Here is a 10,353-nt window from a genome sequence, read left to right on the forward strand (position 1 = left end):
TTTTGATTGGTCCTGGCCACTGTGGTGTCTAGTTTGGTTTCAATGGCTTCTATGCAGTCACCAAGGTTTTGGAAATCAGCCTTAATGTCCCCTGTGATCTTAGCTGCAATTATGGTCAGACCTCTGTCAAGAAATTCAGACAGTTTGTTGAAAAGGTCCTCTGTGTTTATGAGGGAGTCTGAGCTGGCCTGTAAGCCGTAGTGTGGGGGGGCTGAGTAGGCCTCAGCTTGCCTCAGGGGGGATAACATGTATTCCTCCATTGTGTGACTGATTAGGGATTCTGTGGATGCCGGGGAGGGAGCCATGGCAGGTCGGGTACTCACTGTGTGCCCCAAGGTGGTCTGTGGGGGATCGTGAGCTGGAAACCCTTTGTCCTCCTCCTCCATGTCAGCACTTAAGTGTGCTGCAGCCGCTATCTTCGTTTCGAGTGGCTCCAGGAACTGGCTGAAACAAGGCCCAAGATTTTGTTTGGCCAAGCCCCAGGGCATGGAAAAGTTTCCGGGTGGTTCCCCCAGCTCATGGTGCAGTCCAGAGCTGTTTCGCTGGCCGCAGTCAGTCGCTGTGTGTGCCGTTAGGCCAGGGTGTCACGGAACTCCAGGCTCAAGCGGCCATTTTGGAGTCCTCCGCGCATGCACTGGTAATTACAATTTTGGATCTAATATTTCACAGCAGGGCCCGTTCCTGCTCCCACCAAGAGTAACTGTGAGGGCTTACAGTGTTGTGGCACCACCACCACACCACCACCAAAGGCCCAATTTTTCTGCCCCTGTTCAACAGGGGCATGTAATTACAATTCTTGATATAATATTTCACAGCAGGGCCTGTTCCAGCACCCACCAAGAGTAACTGTGAGGGCTTACAGTGTTGTGGCACCACCACTACACCACCACCAAAGGCCCAATTTTGCTGCCCCTGTTCAACAGGGCGATGTAATTAAAATTCTTGATATAATATTTCACAGCAGGGTCCGTTCCAGCGCCGGCCAAGAGTAACTGTGAGAGCTTACAGTGTTGTGGCACCACCACCACAACACCACCAAAGTCCCAATTTTTCTGCCCCTGTTCAACAGGGGCATTTAATTACAATTCTTGATATAATGTTTCACAGCAGGGCCCGTTCCAGCGCCCACCAAGAGTAACTGTGAGGGCTTACAGTGTTCTGTGTGTCCTTGCAGCAGTCAGTAATAGATCATACTAACACATACAATTCAGACCCTACCCCGAGCCACTTTGATCTTCTGGCAGCTGCCCAGAGAGGACTGAACCCTCACCTGGCAGAAATCACTAAGCTAGAAACGTACAAAAATAAACAACGATTCTTTGAACAAGGTGACAGAAATGGCCGACATTTAGCCATGCTGGCCCAACATCACCAACCACTCACACTCATTTCTACAATAACCACTCCGGGGGATGGGACGGTAACAACCCCCTCAGGCATACTAAAAGAATTTAATAACTTCTATGAAACTCTCTATGCCTCCGGTCTGCCCTCCGACTTTCAGCCTTCTACTAGATCTGTTAGATCCTCTGGCTCTCAGCTGGCTGTCTGACACAGAATGAGAGATATTGGTCCAACCTTTTACAGCTTTAGAGGTACTAAACACAATCCAATCCTTCCCCTCTGGAAAGGCACCAGGCCCAGATGGGCTGCCAATTGATTTTTATAAAACACATGGGGAGATGCTGGCACCGCAGTTGGCATCACTTTATACGAAATGCCTATCGGAGGGTAAATTACCAGAATCTATGTACCATGCTCATCTGACCTTAACCACTTGACAACCGCCTCACGCTGATATATACGTCAGCAGAATGGCATGGGCAGGCAAAATCACGTACCTGGTACGTGATTGCCTTCCCGCGAGCGGGGGGTCCAATCGGACCCCCCCCAGGTGCCTGAGGCGGTCGCCGTTGGTCTGGCAGCGATCAGAGATGAGGGGGAGGCCATCCGATCGTGGCCCCCCCTCACGATCGCTCCCAGCCAATGAGAATCGTCCCTCGCCTGTGTATAGTACACACAGGCAGGGGATGTGATGTCATCTCTCCTCGGCTCGGCAGTTTCCGGTCCGGTGCCGAGGAGAGAAGACATCTGAATGAGTGTAAAACACACACACAGTAGAACATGACAGGCACACTTTACACCCCCGATCCCCCCCGATCACCCCCCGATCACTCCCCAATCACCCTTCCCCCCCCCCTGTCAAACTGACACCAAGCAGTTTTTTTTTTTTCTGATTACTGCATGGTGTAAGTTTGTGACAGTTAGAAGTGGTAGGGCAGTTAGTATTAGCCCCCTTTAGGTCTAGGGTACCCCCCTAACCCCCCCCTAATAAAGTTTTAACCCCTTGATCACCCCCCGTCACCAGTGTCGCTAAGCGATCATTTTTCTGATCGCTGTATTAGTGTCACTGGTGACGCTAGTTAGGGACGTAAATATTTAGGTTCAGTGTTTTATAGGGACCCCATATACTACCTAATAAAGGTTTTAACCCCTTGATTGCCCCCCTAGTTAACCCTTTCACCACTGATCACCGTATAACCGTTACAGGTGACGCTGGTTAGTTTGTTTATTTTTTATAGTGTCAGGGCACCCACCGTTTATTACCGAATAAAGGTTTAGCCCCCTGATCGCCCGGCGGTGATATGCGTCGCCCCAGGCAGCGTCAGATTAGCGCCAGTACCGCTAACACCCACGCATGGAGCATACGCCTCCCTTAGTGGTATAGTATCTGAACGGATCAATATCTGATCCGATCAGATCTATACTAGCGTCCCCAGCAGTTTAGGGTTCCTTAAAAACGCAGTGTTAGCGGGATCAGCCCAGATACCTGCTAGCACCTGTGTTTTGCCCCTCCGCCCGGCCCAGCCCAGCCCACCCAAGTGCAGTATCAATCGATCACTGACACTTACAAAACACTAAACGCATAACTGCAGTGTTCGCGGAGTCAGGCCTGATCCCTGCGATCGCTAACAGTTTTTTTGGTAGCGTTTTGGTGAACTGGCAAGCACCAGCCCCAGGCAGCGTCAGGTTAGCGCTAGTAGCGCTAACACCCACGCACGCACTGTACACCTCCCTTAGTGGTATAGTATCTGAACGAATCAATATCTGATCCAATCAGATCTATACTGGCATCCCCAGCAGTTTTGGGGTTCCCAAAAACGCAGTGTTATCGGGATCAGCCCAGATACCTGCTAGCACCTGCGTTTTGCCCCTCCGCCTGGCCCAGCCCAGCCCACCCAAGTGCAGTATCGATCGATCACTGACACTTACAAAACACTAAACGCATAACTGCAGTGTTCGCAGAGTCAGGCCTGATCCCTGCGATCGCTAACAGTTTTTTTGGTAGCGTTTTGGTGAACTGGCAAGCACCAGCGGCCTAGTACACCCCGGTCGTAGTCAAACCAGCACTGCAATAATACTTGGTGACGTGGCGAGTCCCATAAGTGCATTTCAAGCTGGTGAGGTGGCAAGCACAAGTAGTGTCCCGCTGCCACCAAAAAGACAAACACAGGCCCGTCGTGCCCATAATGCCCTTCCTGCTGCATTCGCCAATCCTAATAATTGGGAACCCACCGCTTCTGCAGCACTTGTACTTCCCCCATTCACATCCCCAACCAAATGCAGTCGGCTGCATGAGAGGCATTTTCTTTATGTCCTCCCGAGTACCCCTACCCAACAAACCCCCCCAAAAAAGATGTGTCTGCAGCAAGCGCGGATATAGGCGTGACAACCGCTATTATTGTCCCTCCTGTCCTGATAATCCTGGTCTTTGCATTGGTGAATGTTTTGAACGCTACCATACACTAGTTGAGTATTAGCATAGGGTACAGCATTCCACAGACTAGGCGCACTTTCACAGGGTCTCCCAAGATGCCATCGCATTTTGAGAGACCCGAACCTGGAACCGGTTACCGTTATAAAAATTACAGTTCCAAAAAAAAGTGTAAAAAAAAAAAAAAAAAAAAAAAACCACAAACAAAAATATAAAATAAAAAAAAATAGTTGTCGTTTTATTGTTCTCTCTCTCTCTATTCTCTCTATTGTTCTGCTCTTTTTTACTGTATTCTATTCTGCAATGTTTTATTGTTATTATGTTTTATCATGTTTGCTTTACTGTGCTTTATTGTTAATCATTTTTTTGTCTTCAGGTACGCCATTCACGACTTTGAGTGGTTATACCAGAATGATGCCTGCAGGTTTAGGTATCATCTTGGTATCATTCTTTTCAGCCAGCGGTCGGCTTTCATGTAAAAGCAATCCTAGCGGCTAATTAGCCTCTAGACTGCTTTTACAAGCAGTGGGAGGGAATGCCCCCCCCACCGTCTTTCGTGTTTTTCTCTGGCTCTCCTGTCTCAACAGGGAACCTGAGAATGCAGCCGGTGATTCAGCCAGCTGACCATAGAGCTGATCAGAGACCAGAGTGGCTCCAAACATCTCTATGGCCTAAGAAACCGGAAGCTACGAGCATTTTATGACTTAGATTTCGCCGGATGTAAACAGCGCCATTGGGAAATTGGGGAAGCATTTTATCACACCGATCTTGGTGTGGTCAGATGCTTTGAGGGCAGAGGAGAAATCTAGGGTCTAATAGACCCCAATTTTTTCAAAAAAGAGTACCTGTCACTACCTATTGCTATCATAGGGGATATTTACATTCCCTGAGATAACAATAAAAATGATTTAAAAAAAAAAAATTAAAGGAACAGTTTAAAAATAAGATAAAAAAGCAAAAAAATAATAAAGAAAAAAAAAAGCACCCCTGTCCCCCCTGCTCTTGCGCTAAGGCGAACGCAAGCGTCGGTCTAGCATCAAATGTAAACAGAAATTGCACCATGCATGTGAGGTATCACCGCGAAGGTCAGATCGAGGGCAGTAATTTTAGCAGTAGACCTCCTCTGTAAATCTAAAGTGGTAACCTTTAAAGGCTTTTAAAGGCTTTTAAAAATGTATCAATTTTGTTGCCACTGCACCTTTGTGCGCAATTTTAAAGCATGTCATGTTTGGTATCCATGTACTCGGCCTAAGATCATCTTTTTTATTTCATCAAACATTTGGGCAATATAGTGTGTTTTAGTGCATTAAAATTTAAAAAAGTGTGTTTTTTCCACAAAAAATGTGTTTGAAAAATCGCTGCGCAAATACTGTGTGAAAAAAAAATGAAACACCCACCATTTTAATCTGTAGGGCATTTGCTTTAAAAAAATATATAATGTTTGGAGGTTCAAAGTAATTTTCTTGCAAAAAAGAATATTTTTTTCATGTAATCAAAAAGTGTCAGAAAGGGCTTTGTCTTCAAGTGGTTAGAAGAGTGGGTGATGTGTGACATAAGCTTCTAAATGTTGTGCATAAAATGCCAGGACAGTTCAAACCCCCCCCCCCAAATGACCCCATTTTGGAAAGTAGACACCCCAAGCTATTTGCTGAGAGGTATAATGAGTATTTTGCAGACCTCACTTTTTGTCACAAAGTTTTAAAAATTGAAAAAAGAAAAAAAAAAATTTCTTGTCTTTCTTCATTTTCAAAAACAAATGAGAGCTGCAAAATACTCACCATGCCTCTCAGCAAATAGCTTGGGGTGTCTACTTTCCAAAATGGGGTCATTTGGGGGGGGGGGGGGGGGTTGTGCCACCTGGGCATTCCATGGCCTCCGAAACTGTGATAGGCAGTGAAGAGTGAAATCAAAAATTTACACCCTTAGAAATCCTGAAGGCGGTGATTGGTTTTCTGGGCCCCGTACGCGGCTAGGCTCCTAAAAAGTCCCACACATGTGGTATCCCCATACTCAGGAGAAGCAGCTAAATGTATTTTGGGGTGCAATTCCATATATGCCCATGGCCTGTGTGAGCAATATATCATTTAGTGACAACTTTGTGCAAAAAAAAAAAAAAAATATTTGTCACTTTCCCACAACTTGTGTCAAAATATAACATTTTCCATGGACTCAACATGCCTCAAAGCAAATAGCTTGGGGTGTCTACTTTCCAAAATGGGGTCATTTGGGGGGGGGGTTTATGCCATCTGGGCATTTTATGGCCTTCAAAACTGTGATAGGTAGTGAGGAGTAAAATCAAAAATTTACGCCCTTAGAAATCCTGAAGGCAGTGATTGGTTTTTGGGGCCCCGTACGCGACTAGGCTCCCAAAAAGTCCCACACATGTGGTATCCCCATACTCAGGAGAAGCAGCTAAATGTATTTTGGGGTGCAATTCCTCATATACCCATGGCCTGTGTGAGCAATATATCATTTAGTGACAACTTTTTGTAATTTTTTTTTTTGTCATTATTCAATCACTTGGGACAAAAAAAAAAATATTCAATGGGCTCAACATGCCTCTCAGCAATTTCCTTGGGGTGTCTACTTTCCAAAATGGGGTCATTTGTGGGGGTTTTGTACTGCACTGCCATTTTAGCACCTCAAGAAATGACATAGGCAGTCATAAATTAAAGGCTGTGTAAATTCCAGAAAATGTACCCTAGTTTGTAGGTGCTATAACTTTTGCGCAAACCAATAAATATACACTTATTGACATTTTTTTTACCAAAGACATGTGGCCGAATACATTTTGGCCTAAATGTATGACTAAAATTGAGTTTATTGGATTTTTTTTAGAACAAGAAGTAGAAAATATCTTTTTTTTTCAAAATTTTCGGTCTTTTTCCGTGTATAGCGCAAAAAACAAAAATGGCAGAGGTGATCAAATACCATCAAAAGAAAGCTCTGTTTGTGGGAAGAAAAGGACGCAAATTTCGTTTGGGTACAGCATTGCATGACCGCGCAATTAGCAGTTAAAGCGACGCAGTGCCAAATTGGAAAAAGTCCTCTGGTCCTTAAGCAGCATAATGGTCCGGTCCTTAAGTGGTTAATCTATAAACCTCAGAGAGATCCTACTTCCTGCGCATCTTACAGACCCATTGCATGACTAAACAATGATTTCAAAATTTTAACAAAACTCCTTGCCATTAGGTTATACCCTAATGTTACCTTCTGTAATAGACCCTGATCAAACAGGTTTCATGCCCCGCAGAGCCACAGACGTCAACCATCATAGACTCTTCACAAATATCCATGCCCAGCTCATCAATGAAGGATCTCGAACTGTTGCCTCCTTAGACATTGAAAAGGCTTTTGACACTGTTGAGTGGTCCTTCCTGTGGGAGACATTGCGTAAAATGGGGTTCCCTTTGCTTTTCATTAACTGGCTAGAGGTGATATACAAATGCCCTACCTCCTCGGTGCGCCTGGGGGGTAAACTGTCTAATCCCTTCGGGCTCTCCAGGGGAACAAGGCAGGGCTGCCCTCTCTCACCAGGCATTATTTGGCCTTGCCATAGAACCGGTGGTAGAGGCGCTGCGCACTACCCTACATATTAAGGGTCTGCACATTGGTCTGCTAGAGGAGAGGGTTTCCCTGTATGCTGATGACATGTTACTTTTTCTAGGCGATGCAGGTCCATCATTACAGGGTGCACTAACAGTACTGAATACCTTTGCCAAAGTCACGAGGTTAAAAGTAAATTGGTCCAAATCTCTGTTATTCCCAATAGACCAGGCCGCAAAGACGAACTCCCCTCCAGATATCCCCCTTTAGTGGGTAGACACTTTCAAATACTTAGGTGTCATTGTTTCCTCTAGAGCCACAGAGTTCATCTCTCTCAACTTAGACCCAGTTATGCTAGACATAAAGATCAAACTCAAGTCATGGGGAAAATTGCCATTGTCTATGGGGCCGAGTTAACCTTCTCAAAATGAAAGTCATCCCCAAACTCACTTACCTTTTTAGACATTCCTCGCAATGGATTCCCAAATCTTTCTTTAAAAAGCTTAATCAGATCTTCTCTTCCTTCCTATGGGGCCCCTCCCCGCCACGATATAAACTGAGCACCTTGATGAGACCAAAAACGCAAGGGGGTATGGCATTCCCAGACTGCTATAAATACTATCTTGCCACACAGTTTGTAATGGCGACATGGTGGCTAGATCCAGACAAATCTAATTCAGCTACAGTCCTGGAGGCGGCGGTGATGAGATCATTAGAAGCACTTAAATTGCTGGTCTACAGGGGACCTCGTGCCCCATACCCCCTGACCCCCCTCCATCAGGGCCGTCTTTACCATGGGGAAAAAGGGGCAGCTGCCCAGAGCCCAGTCATTGTTGGGGGGCCCAAAGCAGCTGCCCTTTTAATCCCGGGGGGGGCCCGCCAGGGTTTTGTTTCAGCCGTAGTTCAGCCACCTCCGGCGCTACTCAGTTCCGTCACTTGTAAATACAAAAGTGCTGTCTCTGTATTTACAAGTGACAGCGCTCCTCTCCCAGCGGCCGCTCAAACCCCTCCCTCCTCTATACACATCAATCTCTATGAGAGAGCAGAGAAGTGAGGGGCGTGGAAGCTGCACGAGCGCCGAACGCTATAGGAGAGCAGAGGAGTGAGAGACGGGGAAGCTGCCCGAGCGCCGAACACTATAGGAGAGCAGAGGAGGGAGGGGTGGGGAAGCTGCACAGAGAGAATCTCCTCCTGACTGGCAGCCTGCACGGACACATCATGAGTACTCTGCAACTCCACGCTCTGTTCATTTCTAAGTGGTGGGAGAGGAACTGGGGGAGCTTTGAACTGGGGAAGAGAGCTTTGTACTGTGGGGGGGGAGATGTACACAGCACACCCCATACACAGCGCACCCCTCAGCCCTGAACTCCACACACAGCGCACCCCTCAGCCCTGCACTCCACGCACCCCTCAGCCCTGCACTCCGCCCACCCCTCCACCCTGCACTCCGCCCATCCCTCCGCCCTGCACTCTGCGCACACCTCAGCCCTGCACTCCGCGCACACCTCAACCCTACACTCTGTGCACAGCGCACCCCTCAGCCCTACACTACGCGCACAGCGCACTCCTCAGCCCTGCGCTCCATGCACCCCTAAGCCCTGCACCTTGCGCATATCGCACCTCTCAGCCCTGCACTCTACGCACCCCTCAGCCCTGCACTCTGTACACCCCTCAGCCCTGCACTCCATGCATGGCGCACCCCTAAGCCCTGCACTCCACACACCCCTCAGCCCTGCACTCTGTGCACCCCTCAGCCCTGCACTCTGCACACGCCTCAGCCCTGCATTCCATGCACCCCTCAGCCCTGCAATCCATGCACAGCGCACCCCTCCGCAATGCACTCCACACACAGTGCACACATCAACCCTGCACACAGCGCACCCCTCAGCCCTACACTCCGTGCACAGCGCACCCCTCAGCCCTGCACTAAGCACACAGCGCACCCCTCAGCCCTGCACTTTGCACACAGCGCACTCCTCAGCCCTGCACTCCATGCACAGTGCTCCCCTTAACACTGCACTCCGTGCACAGTGCACCCCTCAACCCTGCACTTTGTACATAGCGCACCCCTCATCACTGCACTGCATTGATGTGCTGTAACCTCTAGCAACCAACCAGTGAGCTGTAATGATATGCTGTAACCTCTAGCACCAGTGAGTGGTAATGATGTGCAGTAACCTTCAGCAACAAATCAGTGAACAGTAATGATCTCGTGTAATTTCTAGCAACCAAGTAGTGAGCAACAATAAAGATGTGCAGTAACCTCTAGCAACCAATTGGTGAGGGGTAATGCTGTGCAGTAGCCTCTAGCAATCAATTGGTGAGTGGTAAGGGTGTGTAGTAACCTCTAGCAACCAATAAGTGAGCAGTATTATTGTGCAGTAACCTCTAACAACCAATCAGCAAGCAGAAATTATGTACTGTAAGCTCTAGCAACTAATCACTGAGCGGTAATGTGTGCTGTAACCTCTGGAAACCAATAGCTGCCTAATCTGCTGCAGTGAACTGATTTTGAGTCTAGCTACTATTTATTGTATGTCTCAGAGTGTGGGGCTTTGGGGGAGCCCAAAAAAATGTTTGCCCAGGGTCCAATCAATATTAAAGATGGCCCTGCCCTCCATGCATACCACTTTGCATGTATGGAGGGCAGGGCTGGCAGTAGAAAAATATAGACATAATGAAATCTCACCTAATGCTCCAATTTGGCTGAATCCTAATATCCCTCACTTCTACAAAATGCTAAATCCTTATGCATGGACCAAATATGGTATCAAACTTATTTTACAGATAACACATTAATCCCTTTATCCCAACTCTCACAGGCACATAATCTACCAAATTATTATGTATTTCGCTACCTGCCATTATCTCATGCCTTCACCACACAATTCCCATGAGTCTCCTGCATAGTGGTCCAGTCAGGGTTGGAAAAGACACTTCGCTCCAGAAAAAAACAACCTCCCATAAAAAACAAAAAACCAACCTCCCATATTTATGAACATCTGATATTTGTGTCTCTTCCACCCATGGAT

The sequence above is a fragment of the Aquarana catesbeiana genome, linkage group LG04 (assembly GCF_042186555.1).
Source record: "Aquarana catesbeiana isolate 2022-GZ linkage group LG04, ASM4218655v1, whole genome shotgun sequence".
NCBI classification, from domain to species: Eukaryota; Metazoa; Chordata; class Amphibia; order Anura; family Ranidae; genus Aquarana; species Aquarana catesbeiana.